Source organism: Cottoperca gobio, chromosome 18 (assembly GCF_900634415.1).
Source record: "Cottoperca gobio chromosome 18, fCotGob3.1, whole genome shotgun sequence".
NCBI classification, from domain to species: domain Eukaryota; kingdom Metazoa; phylum Chordata; class Actinopteri; order Perciformes; family Bovichtidae; genus Cottoperca; species Cottoperca gobio.
In genome coordinates, this window is record NC_041372.1 from 10,611,805 (window position 1) to 10,624,711 (window position 12,907).

The 12,907-nt window shown below is 42.1% G+C and overlaps 1 protein-coding gene across 3 annotated transcripts in view; it reads right to left on the reverse strand.

The window, feature by feature from the left end:
- Positions 1-12,907, reverse strand: part of pcdh7b (protocadherin 7b) — a 107,801-nt gene that overhangs the window by 12,867 nt on the left and 82,027 nt on the right. The window lies entirely within an intron of this gene.

Sequence of the window (12,907 nt, forward strand, 5' to 3'; positions counted from 1 at the left end):
GACCTAAATGGAAAGCTAGCGGTGGAAATGTGGTGGGGTTAACTATGCTGACCTCGAGGGACAGGCTCTCTGTTTATCGGCGTGTAGGATCATGAACAGGCACAGTGAGCTCCACTCCAGGGCATAAAAGGCAAATTATTACAGGCCCTGTGTTTTCCAGAGGGATTAGTTTTCTGTGTTTCAGCAGGTTCACAAAACATGATGGACTCTTGTGTTCTAGCTCAAAGCTCTGCCGGGACACTGAACTGATCAAGTCTTGTTGGTTTAGTTGGAGAATTGCTTACTGTTTACTTTGTAAATTGTTTTTCATTAAGTTTGAGTGGAACAATAAAATAATGTAGCGGCGTGCCCGGCTTAGAATTTGCGTACTCAAATCTGATTGGTCGATTCTTGCCTATCGTCGACTCCATTATCGGCAAGATGCTATTCGGATGGTCCTGCAAATTTGGAGAGTGCAACTTAGTCTACACATCTTGAGCACTAAGGATATTTTTTGAAAGCAAATTTTATTAACAGTATTATTAATAAGCTGATATCTTTACCCAATATAAGCTATAAATATCATGACTTATTGGGAGAACCCAAGCAATTCTATGTCAAATCAGCCATATAGCCCAAATTTAATGATCCTTTGTCTCATAACCATATTTTCCCACCACTGCGACAATTCGACTGTGAGATTTGCAGTCGGGCTCCTTTTTGATAGAATAATCAACTATTCGGGGTCACCCCTAAAATGCACAAAGGGACCAAAATAATTGAATAATAGTGTAGGTGGACTGTGGATTCCTGATAGTGCACATGTTGCAGTGGCCAAACACCTAAAGAAAACCGCTGCCTTTAATCCTTTTGTTTGTAGTCTTTGGTCATCTTCTCCATCCATCATGATGACTTCTAACTCACAAACTCAATTGTAAAGATATTGGGGTGTGACGACCCTCCTAGACACAGCTTTACAGTGACCAGGGTAACCAAACAAGCCATCAGACAGGTTTTAGAGAATACTCTCTTCAGACCACCTACTAGCAAGGTTAAAAACAAACCGCATCAAATAGCTCTGCACAATGCAGCCCCTGATAAAAGTGCTAAAAGGATGTGCCAGTCAACAAATAGGTTCTCCAGCACCTCTTTAATATATAACTGAGTCTGTCCAGGGGGGCTCTGCTGTGTAACAAACCTCCCACTGTGTTTGAGGCTTCTATGACAGCATGAAGGCCTTATCCTACACAGCAGACATCTGGTGCAGGAGTCTTGATCACCGCAATTTGCATACCAGTCATATGTACAAAAACATGTCCACATATGCCGCATGATGCCAAGACGTCATTCAATATTGGGCTTGATCCCACTAGGAGTGAGGTTTGGGAGCTCTGAGAGAATCGTGATCTTTGATTCCTCGAGTGCCTTAAACACTATCCAACCGCTCTTGCTCGGGCAGAAGCTCAGCGCGATACAGCCCGATAACACCAAGATGTCCTGGATTATAGACTATCTCACAGATAGGCCACAGTTTGTTCCCTCCCCGAGCACTATATTGGATTTGCTGCTGCAGAGAGCCACTGTGCTGTCACCTTCCTTATTCACTCTCTATCTTTGATGTGAGACTCAACTGTGGATTTCCTCTGGTGATTCCTTCATTATGAAATGCATCCGTAAGAGAGAGGAGGACGTGCAAAAGAGTTTGGTGGGGAGTGATGGGCATTTACAGTCTCCATTATGTGGTTTGAGTAGGATTGCATCTTTCCAACTTTTTTAGTCCCAATACCGATATCTGGACTTTGGGTATCGTCTGATACCAGTGTTTAGTTTATACGCTTTATGCCTAACTGCAGGATGTGACTAAGGGTTATCTTTTTATGTGTAAGGCAACATCAGGCTTGACTTAAACATTGCTTTTCTAACTTTGTAAAACAACATGCCTGTTGACAATTAATTTTTAGACAGAAAATAGCCGTATAACAAGTGTGTTGTTAGCTCCCTCAACTATGTGGGCTTCTGGCGTGATGCATGATGTAATATGCCCATATGTAATCAAACATAGAATTGAATTGAATAGATACGCTCCATCGACACCGACACCCAATCCAGCGTTTTGATTGGAGCAATTCAATATATTATAATATAATAATATAATAATAATAATATTTAAATGTACTTAGAGCACAGTAATGTATGTACATATTTTTCTTTGGGCTTGTATGCATGCATGTGTCAACGCAAGGACATGCAAGCTGCGTGTGCACTCCCCATATCCTCTCTCCATCCCTAGAGGTTTAGCATGCTGGGTCAAATTATGCAGCGTGAAGAAACAAGAAGCCCGTCTGAACATTTTCACCATCCTCTTTTCCTTGCCTAGCTTCACCAGCTAAGGGGGTTTCAGCGACAGTGGCACACCACATCTTAAACATTCATCAGTGCATGATTCTGTTTCCAGCAAACAAACGCCACAGGGAGACGACAAGACTCTTTGCAGTCATCACTCAAAAGTCGCTTCCTATCCTCGAAGCTCCAAAATCTAGATTTGAATGCAAGTGGACACTTGAAAGCAAGTTTCACATTAACATGTGTATGTATCACACGGATGGACAAGAAAGGTAGATGATTTAGAAGTGAAACCGGCCCTGGATTGGAGTCACTAACCATTCCTCTCTTTCAACCCGCAACACACACCCTTCTTAACAGGCCAGTTTAGCAATATAGAGCTACTGTGCCATGGCTGGAGCCATACACAGTATATTATTTAAAGCACCAGGGGCCCAATTTGTCACTCTGGCGGGCTCATCACAGACGAACATCCTTTATGAAATGCACTTTTCACGCTGCCTGTCGGAGGGATCAAAGCAGCAGCAGCCTTGCCCGTTTCTCCCTCTTCAGTTTCCCTGCTCCGATTCCCACTGACAAAATGAGTCAATTTAAACCAAATGGATCCCCTATCAAAATAACGAAAGCGAGTGAGGGAGACCGACGAAGAGAAAGAGATTCATATTGTGGATGGACGAGGTTTGGACAGGTGGGCAGAAATTAGGCAATATGGACTCTCAGCCTCTTTATGTTGACTGAAAATGGTTGGATATATGAAATAAATGGCAACACTGTATTAGAGTTGGAGTCAGTTTTCAGCTAAAGGGAGTAGATTTTCTGGCCAGTGTGTAAAATGTCATAGTGGTCAAGAAAATGGTTTAGTTTTGCAGGCTGTTTCTATGAGAACCACATTACATATGTGGTCAGCAAGGCCCTGTTTTTAAGCATTTTGCACTATTTCTGGTCTTATCTATAGACGTTTTGTATATTGTGTCCTTTTTGACAGAACATGTGGTCACTCGGTTTTGGTTAACACATACCTTAACATACCTTAAAGGCAAAATTGTTTAAAAAAAGAATGTGATATTGAGAACGGACGAACAAACATTAGCTGTTAGCTTATGTGGCTAACTTCAGCTACATCATTGTTTTTTTGCGCTAGTGGTAAAAAAAGGTTGATGAGTGGCTAATTCAGAAGGTATTTGGTAATGGTGTGGAAGTGGGTAGCAGCTCCAGCACATACACAGAGCCAGTTAAGACAAGCTGGTTTGAAAGCTTTATTTCCTGGCAGCCAAAACTTGTTACGCGACACAAACCTGGAACTAATCAGCACTACTTGAGAACCCCTGCTGATCTTTGGTGCAAATATTAGACTACTGATTGCACCTTAAACAGACACTTGAAGATGGTAAATTAATACTTGAAGAGTTCAAATGTCCCACGTTCATCTCATCATTCTATATTATTTGTGGCACATATGATATTCAAATTAATTTGACATTAGATGACACAGAGTTTGTCACCATGCCTCTACCGCTTTGCCTTTGAAGCACTGAAAACATGCTTCATTATTCACCCAGCTTGACAGGCCTATTTTCCCCCCCTTCTACCTCATCTCCCACCCCCTGTTTAGCAAAGCTCTGGACCAATTGATTTTTCCTCTTTCCTCTGTCTGCCTCTTTTTTTCCCCCATCGTTGATTCTAATGCTTCTGGGTTGTGGGAAATATTTATTCGCATTGATCGACGACGGAGCTGATGGGTCTTTCATGAGCATCAGAACTCAAACTGTTTTTGCCCACCGATGTCTCCAAATATCAATCACCAGTGGGAGAAGTGCAGGCCAGACTGCAGATGAGTGCATTATTGCCCCAAAGGCCAGACTAATTTTCCTACCAGAGAATAGAGAAGAGAAAAATATACACCAAACTGCAATCATTTTGACCCGTGGAGCATTTGTGTATTCTGTGATGCGAGCTGTCGGTGCTCAGAGACAACGTTTTAAAAGACAACATTTTCGGTCAGTTATTGAAATACCTGAAGCAGATCCAGACACGGACTAAATTCGGCCTGGAGGTGCATAGTTGGTTTGGGTGCTGTGCATGACGCAATACAGGGAGCTAGAGGGAGCGCTCAGATGGTAATTCCTGCATCTGCGTGGTCTCCATTAAAAATGCACCGCCGTCAGGATATTTTTCCGCATCAAATTTTCATACCATCAAGCAGTCTCGACAGACCCGTCTGCCAAACACTCACACGTGACAATGATGAAGTTCTTGAAGCTTTCTGCCTCTCTCTCTCTGAAAGAATGCAGTATGGCTTATGTATGCGGGATCCAGACAGGGTTCATGGTTCAGAGACAGTGGTATTCCTCAAGGGCCTTTGCTACTGTATGCATGCTCTCCCCCAGATGCACTTACTCACATGCATGGACGCACACCAACATCACTGTTTACTAGCTGTGCTGTCTGTACATACGCAAAAACACATAGAAACATGAATTTGTTCCCAGAGAGGCTGAATTACCATTTTTTACCAAAACAATGACTTTCCAGCTTACTTATTAATAGAAGTCCTTGGTATGGGGTTGGTAAGTCTGGAAAGCATCTGATGCACTCTGATGGAGTAAGTTAAAAATCCTATATTACACGTTGGTCAGCCATGTATTAGTTAAGGATTTTTAAATTATATTTTTATATTAATGAGTAAGCAAGACTTGTTGTAATTTAATTTAATTCTTACTTCACTATTTGCCCTATACCTGAGATTATTGACCCGCAATATTGACAGGAAAAGGATTTTTCTGCCCCTGTATCTAGTAACAGGTTGTCATTTATGCCTAGACAACACTATGTGTGCTATATGTAAAATAAGCGGCACATTTAAATAGCCAGCAGCCCACACATGCAGTAATGTACAGTCCATTGACATAATATACAGTACAGTTGGCAGCCAAACTAGTAAACACATTATGTTTAATCCTCATGAATATCACGACCCAATGTGACTCAACTGCTCTTTTTATATTTTCATATTCATTTTCTGCTGTCACATCCAAGATAAAAGCACATCATTCTCACAAAATATAACTCGTTCCACCAATTGCTGCATGCAAGGTCATATGTAAATAGGCTTCCCTTGCAGCAAGGGAGACAGAGGCATCACCATCCGTGTCAGCGTTATAAAAAATGGCAAAAGCCATGTTTGATAAATACGCCACGTCACACACATTCCCCTCGACCCTAAGCTAATAGTATATGAAGAAAAGAAGAGCTCTGGAAGTTTCAGGGGCAATGACGACACATGGTCACTTCCCACCTTATTATCACCCTCACCCTCACCCTCACCTACACACACAGTGTTGAGACCAGAAACAGGCTTGCAGCTCATTTTGGGCCCTATTAAAAACCCTTATCGTGGAGGAAGCTTGCAAGAAAGAAGTTGTAGTTGTAGTTGTAAAATTATATTAAACTAATAGTTCTGGATTTATCGCTTTCTATGCACAGAGCTAGAGCAAAAAAAAAAATCCTTTTGATGACTCTCAACTTAATCCAAGCAAAGCTGACAGAGTATTTGCTTTCTATCCAGTTGAAAGATTAGCATTATCTATGTCCTTTGATGAAAAGAATCCACCAAGAATTGGACAGAACACTATAGCATATACAGTGAGTGAGTCATATGAGGGTCTGCTGCTTGGGAAGGACATGCTGTGGTAATACCTGAAGTAATAGCATGTATTTACTTCCTTTGTTTCCTCTTGAGAGACGAATGGGAGGGGGCTCGTTGAGCTACAGCGGAGTGTGCAACCAAATTAAGAGAGAGAGAGAAACATAATCAGTGAGGGAGTGAGAGATGCAAGTGTGTACGAGAGAGAGAGAGAGAGAGAGAGAGAGAGAGAGAGAGAGAGAGAGAGAGAGAGAGAGAGAGAGAGAGAGAGAGAGAGAGAGAGAGAGAGAGAGAGAGACTGGTAATATGCTTGGGAATTTAATAAGGCTCAGCTCTCCTCAATAATATCACCCGCTTCACAGAGTCCTCTGGGAAACATGAAATGTGCCGATAAAGGATGATGCCTCCTTCTGACAAAGCGGGTGTGCTAAAAGCGCAGTAGAAACCCCCCCCCAGAAAAACAAAGAACAACCATGCGCCGCCGCCACCGCCATTGCTAGCGCACATGCTAATGTGCCCCAGGCTACACTTTAAAGAATTATTCCGTTTCTTCTCCTTATGCTGCAATTCTCAACAAACAAACAAAAACTCTCCTCTTTAAGGTCACACACATTGCACATAAAGTCAGCTTTATTTACAGGATTGTTAGTGGACATGGCCGCTGCATTTAAAAAGAGTTCCTGTTTGTGTTTTTGTGTGTGTGTGACCGTTCAAGCCTGTCCGGCCATGAATACGAATACACAGGAAATTGTGGTAGGATTTGTCATGGCACCACAGCTTTGACTCTATGAATGATTAAGTTGATCAATGAGCAAGAAGTACTTTCACAATAAGAGGCCGTGATTCCTCCGACTGTACTGTAAGTAAATACACTATCAGCATGATTTTGGAACCTTGCTGCAGGGCTATGCTTCGCAAGAGCTTCAGTGAAGTCGGCCGCTCGTGTTGGGCGATGCTGACGATGTGCCAAGTCATCACAAAAGGTGTCTTTGGACTTTGCATTGTGCACAGGAGCATTTTTATGTATAAACAGTGAAGGGCTTGAAAAGCATATTTTTCTGTCTAAAACATCCTTATGTATTGTGACAATACTATTTTACTTAACTGGAACTAAAGGGGCTGGAGTTAGGTTGAGTTAGGGGTGTCGTGATATATCGGTATTGATGATTGATGATAAAATGGTGTAAATAATCCAGCGCTGCTTAATTCTCACTATCCTTTAGTGTAATTGTTCTTTTTGTACGCTTTTGTACAGTTATGGTTATAGACTCCCTCTCCACCTCCCTACACTTGTATTTTGAATGTAAAATTGTGTAAAAAGCCACAATAAAGAAAGTCAAAGTTTAAATTAACTGATATTGTTTGCGATTATCGTAATTATTTTGACCACGGTAATCGTTTAGTAAAAATATGATACTGTGAAATGATGAGATGTCAACTTTTTTCTTTCTTTTTGGCTGGCAGGTAGTGGTTGGAATTTATTGATTAACTTGGTGTATTAAGTGCTCATGTGTCAACATTTGGACTGCTGTTGGACTGCATTGAATCTTTATTTTCCTAAAAACAGTTGAAACTACTTCCAAACTGTTACCTTTTTTGGCTCAATCACCAACATCAAAACCTCCACAAGGAGATCTTCAACGACCATTGGGGGCGTCCGTGCTCTGTAGTTCGACAAATGAGTACTATCACATGTGATTCCATATGTGTGAATTTCTACCGTATAACTTTTCCCAAATTTATTCGGAATGGCATTTAAGTGCAACCCTACTCATGTAAGTCAAACCCAATGTGTTCGTGTCGACACCAACACAACGGAGATATGCACCCCCATGACCTGTCATGTCCTCTCAAACAAACAGAGAAAGACAGCCTCTCGCTCTGTTGAGTCCTATGACATTTACATACCACACTGCCCGGTAGTGTAGGAATCACCCTTAGGCTATACCAGGCCTTGAATTTAGGACAGGCACTTTCAGTCCAACCCCACCTCCCCCTTCCTCTCTTGTCACTACCTCACCAGGTCCTGCTCACGCTTGACAACAAGAACCCCAAACATGTACCTTGCTTCAGTGCCGCCAAAATGGGCTGCTGGCTTTCAGACAGGGGACACAAAGCGTGAAAGGGAGGAAAAAACATGGCCCATTTCTCTTGCTTCCTCTCTCCCTTCCTTCCTCCTCTCTTTCCTATATGGGCAGACATTGATGTTCACATTCTTTCTTTCATGGAAGCTGTCGATCAAGGCTCACCTGCTCTTTTGTCTTCACTAATCCCTTCTCTCACGGTCGCTCAATCTTCCCCCATTTTTTTTCTTCAATACCTTTGAATATATCCTCCTTGTAGTCACTCTTCATCTCCCCCCCACCTTCTCTCTCTTCTCCCTTACCCCCTACCCCACCCACCCCCCATTTCTCTCATTATCTGCCTCTGTCTCCGCTGATCGGCCAACGACTCCCTATTGGCAAATTCATGAGATTGATCATTTTTACACGGGTGGGTGGATTTACTAAAAGGGCCACTCTCTTCTCTTCCTCAGTACACGGCTCCTACACAACGCGCTATGTGGCACCCACACCCCTGCCGGTAAGACTCTGAAACCCTATCACTTAACATGCACTGGGCTCAACTCCCGGGAGGAGAGAGAGAGAGGCTATAGGAGAGAAGGAGAAGAAAGCGGAGTAACGTCTGAGTGGAATACTAATAAAGTGCAGCACTGGAGAAAAAGCAGTAGGGAAAAGACATTGGTGCTAAAAAAAATAATACCACTTAATTTGATTCAATACTGTAGCATCTCCAGTTTCTATTTGCCTCGTGTTTGTGTGCACGCAAAGTGTGCGTCAATTTATGTGAATATGTGTGTAAAGTGCGCCCACAGGCATGCAAAGATGCAGAGTTATAGAACTCTCCACTTAAGATATTCATAGCCTTAAGGGAACTTGGGCACTCCATTCTTTCTTTCTTATTTCTTTACCATGTGTGTGCATGTGAGTTCTCGCTGATATATATATATAAGTGTGAGTGTGTTTCGCTTCTTTGAGCGAAAGAGAGGGAGGTAGCATTAGCATGATTAAAAGGACAGTAACAAATTACTGCTGTCTCAGAGAAGCTATGTGACGATCACAACAGGATATAGGCCAAGTATATCAAGGCACACACTTCCCTCGTGAGTTGACGTTCTGTCTAAAAAAGAGTGGCGGGAAAATGAGAAATGAGGGATGTTAAGACGACACAATATCTTACATGTGCCATTTTTTTTTTCTCAATGGTATATGTTGTGTATAGTATTTAAAAAGGCTGAGTGTGTGTGTTCAGATGCATGAAATATTAATGGGCACATGGTCTCTGGTGAAGCCTCATTATCGCAATTTCTTTTGGGGGAAGAATACAGAATAGAGAGTTTCTTTCATTGCTATAACTGCTGAGTAGCAGGCAAGGGCGGCCTCTAAAAATAGCCTCAAGGTTTCATGTGCCGTAAACCCATTTCTATGCTCTCACACTGGGTGGAGGAAGTGGAAGAGCATATTTTTATACTGGTTGTGCTCATTGTTATTCAACCACCATGCCGACTATTTCTCTTCATTACAGCTTTTAATCATTTAGCTGAGAATTACTTGCCTGGTACTGGGGACTTCATTGGCTCAGCTTTCAATAATAACCATTCTGAATGGATAAAGTCATTAATTCCTGCCTATCACTTGGCTAATGCTCACCCATGGCTCTGCAATAAACCTTTGCTAGCCAAGTGAGCTTTTTTCCAATTGCACTCAGAATAAGGAAGTTATAACCTTGTTCATGTTAGCATAGTGGAAAGAACATGGTTCTATCTTTGCCCATGGCAGCATTCAGCTGACATTCATTAATATTAGAGGCAGAGGAAGGGAGAGAGTGAGAGAAAAAGATTCTGCGGTACATTAGCGGCCAGATTTATTGACGTCTTTGCGCCGTGAATGTGGCAGGTGCTCTTAGGCTACTTGTGAACAGCGGAGCTTCGCTCAACTTCTGCCTCTGGAGATACAATTGGGGGGGTGAAACACACACACAGTGCATTCTGTCAAGGTTGCTGAGACGTTGCAGGAACTTTTATGAATGTTCTCTGTCTTGTCAGGGCACAGTGTGTAGCCTCTCACTGACAGCAGGCACAAAATGATGGAGGGTCTGTGCAGGGCGTTGCCAACGGCTGAAAATCACCTGCTGACCTGTGATCAGACCTTGAACACAGACTTGCACTCCTTTCTGAAGTCTCTTTGTCATATTTTCATATCTTTCAAACAACTGCAAGTGCTCATCTATGAATAGTCGCCGTGGCACGGACCTTTCAACATCAGGCCACATCATTCCTGCTCTGGGTGTGGGAAGGACAAAGAGACTGAGCTACCTGCACAATTCAACCTTTTAAAATGTTTTTCCTCTCTTGATGAGTGAAGCTCAGTCTATAAGTTATTCACCAGTGCAGCAAGGCATCTCTCTTTCCTCATGTTGACGTTTATTTTCTATTGTCTTGACAAGACAGTCGGTGGTGTGACACATGGACACAAAATCAGTTCTATTTTCTACATTACCTCGCGTTGTAGCTTGCTTATCAATCAGGAAGCATTGTCTTTTTAACTGAGCTACACAAGACACAACACTGTCAGACAAGCATGCAAGTCATTCATCTTTTGCTTTATGAGACACTTGTTTTATATGCTTTCACGGGATGAATCTACCACATCAGTCCCGTTCAAATTACAAGAGCAGACAAGGAAATATAAGATTGCTACCAGCAGATGAATGTAATATATACATGCTCTATAACGGTCTTGGTTTTCTTTCATTGGAGCACCGCAAGATTCATTTCTTGGACCTACCCCAAGCCACAATCATAACCTTTTCACCCCAGCTCATATGTCTCTCTCAGGCCTGCGGAGAAACAGCGAGCTCCATCACTCACACGCACACACTGGATAAGAACTGATGTATGGAGCAACGCATCAGTTCAATACCATTTAATTGTATTAGGCCTAAAGTATGAGATTAGTCTTCAAATCTGTCCAGAAGAAACAGGAATGCTATGTGAGCGCCGGCAGTAGCGTATTAAATTGATGTGAATCCGACACAGTCTAAAGGGGTGGGGGGGGCTGACTCTGGTCTCAGGAGATAATGACTTCCTTGGTTTGTTTCTGCGGGTCAGCCTTGCCATTTCAGGGCTACGGAGGTGTACCATTGATGAGTCAAAACTATTTATCCCCCCTCATCACTACATATTTCATGATCATCCCCTGGCTTAAAGCAGACCAAGCTCTGAGACATGTTGTCTGGTATCACGCTTGTGAAATAAATTAGAAAAGGGAAGGGGAGAATAAATCACATTTTCATTGGATTTTGTAGTAAGGGAGCCTCGGCAAGCATCAAAGGAATGAGTTTAGGCAATGAAACGGCATCTATTCTTAGAGTGTGTTTGTGCTTTATCTTTGGGAGTTACTGTGTTGCTGCATAGTATGAATTAATATGCTATAGTGTGCTTTTTGTCATATGAAAGGCCTTGGTGCCCATGGTGAAAAACAGTGGAGGACAGTAACACAGCACGTACAGTACTAGATAATTTATCTCTCTTTTCTTCTGCGCATTATATACAGCATATTGTGTCATCCTTAAAATTGCCAGAAACAAAGCTTTTTTTCTTCTGTTTGTGTGCTTCCATGTGTGGGAGTGCAACGACATACAAATGCGCCAACCAATCTTCCAACGCACACATGCACAGATTTTGTAATTCAAACACAGAAGCATTCCGACTACTAAATCTCCACCAATCGATTGGAGCTGTGGATATCATAGCAAAGGCAGGAAAACCCACAAAATATTTAATACACAACAAACATATCAGCCGCTAACAGCTGAGTATGGATTAGGCCATCTTCTTTGTAAATGAACGCATATTTACTGACACAAACAAGCTATGGGAGCATATTATCGAGATGCACACTGCGCTCTGCCAGCGTATGAATGTTAAATTAGACTATATGAAGGTTCAGAATGTGTGGCTGTGACATATGTTGCATAAAATAAACATTACTGTTGCATTTAAGGCTGCTCAGTTCAATATTACCGGATTTAAAGGTAATTATTTTGGTAAATTCTGAGGAGAAAGGTTGGTTTAATGACAAATTTAGATAGTGACTGTTTTTGTTAATGCATTCCATTGTAATGTTGGAGTTTTAATACCAAGAGATTAAAGCTTTGCCATCTGTGCACTGAACTCTTCCCAACAGATGCTGAAATAATGGCATGTATCTTTTGCTTTTTCCCTTTTACCCTCATACCTTTTCTTCCCGTTGTTCAAAGGCATTTTGACCGAATAGCCCTTCGCCACACTGGTAAACAGGAAAAACAAATGGTCTGAGAGCTCATGGATCTAGATGGGTATTGTTTTTTTATTGATTTCCATTGGCTGAGTAGCTGGTGACAAGGAGTCTCCACTCATCAGGGCAGGTTATCGATTGGTTGAGGAAGAGCAGCGAGGGGTCAAGCGTGAGAAGTAAAAAGAAGTTGGAATGTAGCCCGTTGGAAAGGCAAAGCGCAGCCGCAATCTGGGAATTAACATGAGAAATGGAGTCAATTTCTCTTCGGATGGAAAAGGGCTGTTGCAAAGTCAACATTTTTGCTTGTATAAGGGAATGTTCTCACATCCATGAGGCGTCAGTCTGACACAGTTGAATTGTCAGGTAGGTGGTCGTATGTCCTGTTCTGATGCCATGTCGGTAAAAGAAACACAGCTTTTAATGAAGGAATACCTTGCTAGCTCATTCACAGTGCTAATAATAGCATGAGCTTGAAATACCTCCCTATGTAATAGTAAATCCCTATACCCTTTAAATAACCATCTCTATGTTGTAGAAGTCTCCACTTAGAGGACACCAGTACACTCAGAGGTAGGTGAGACAGATGACATTTTGAACCCCCGCA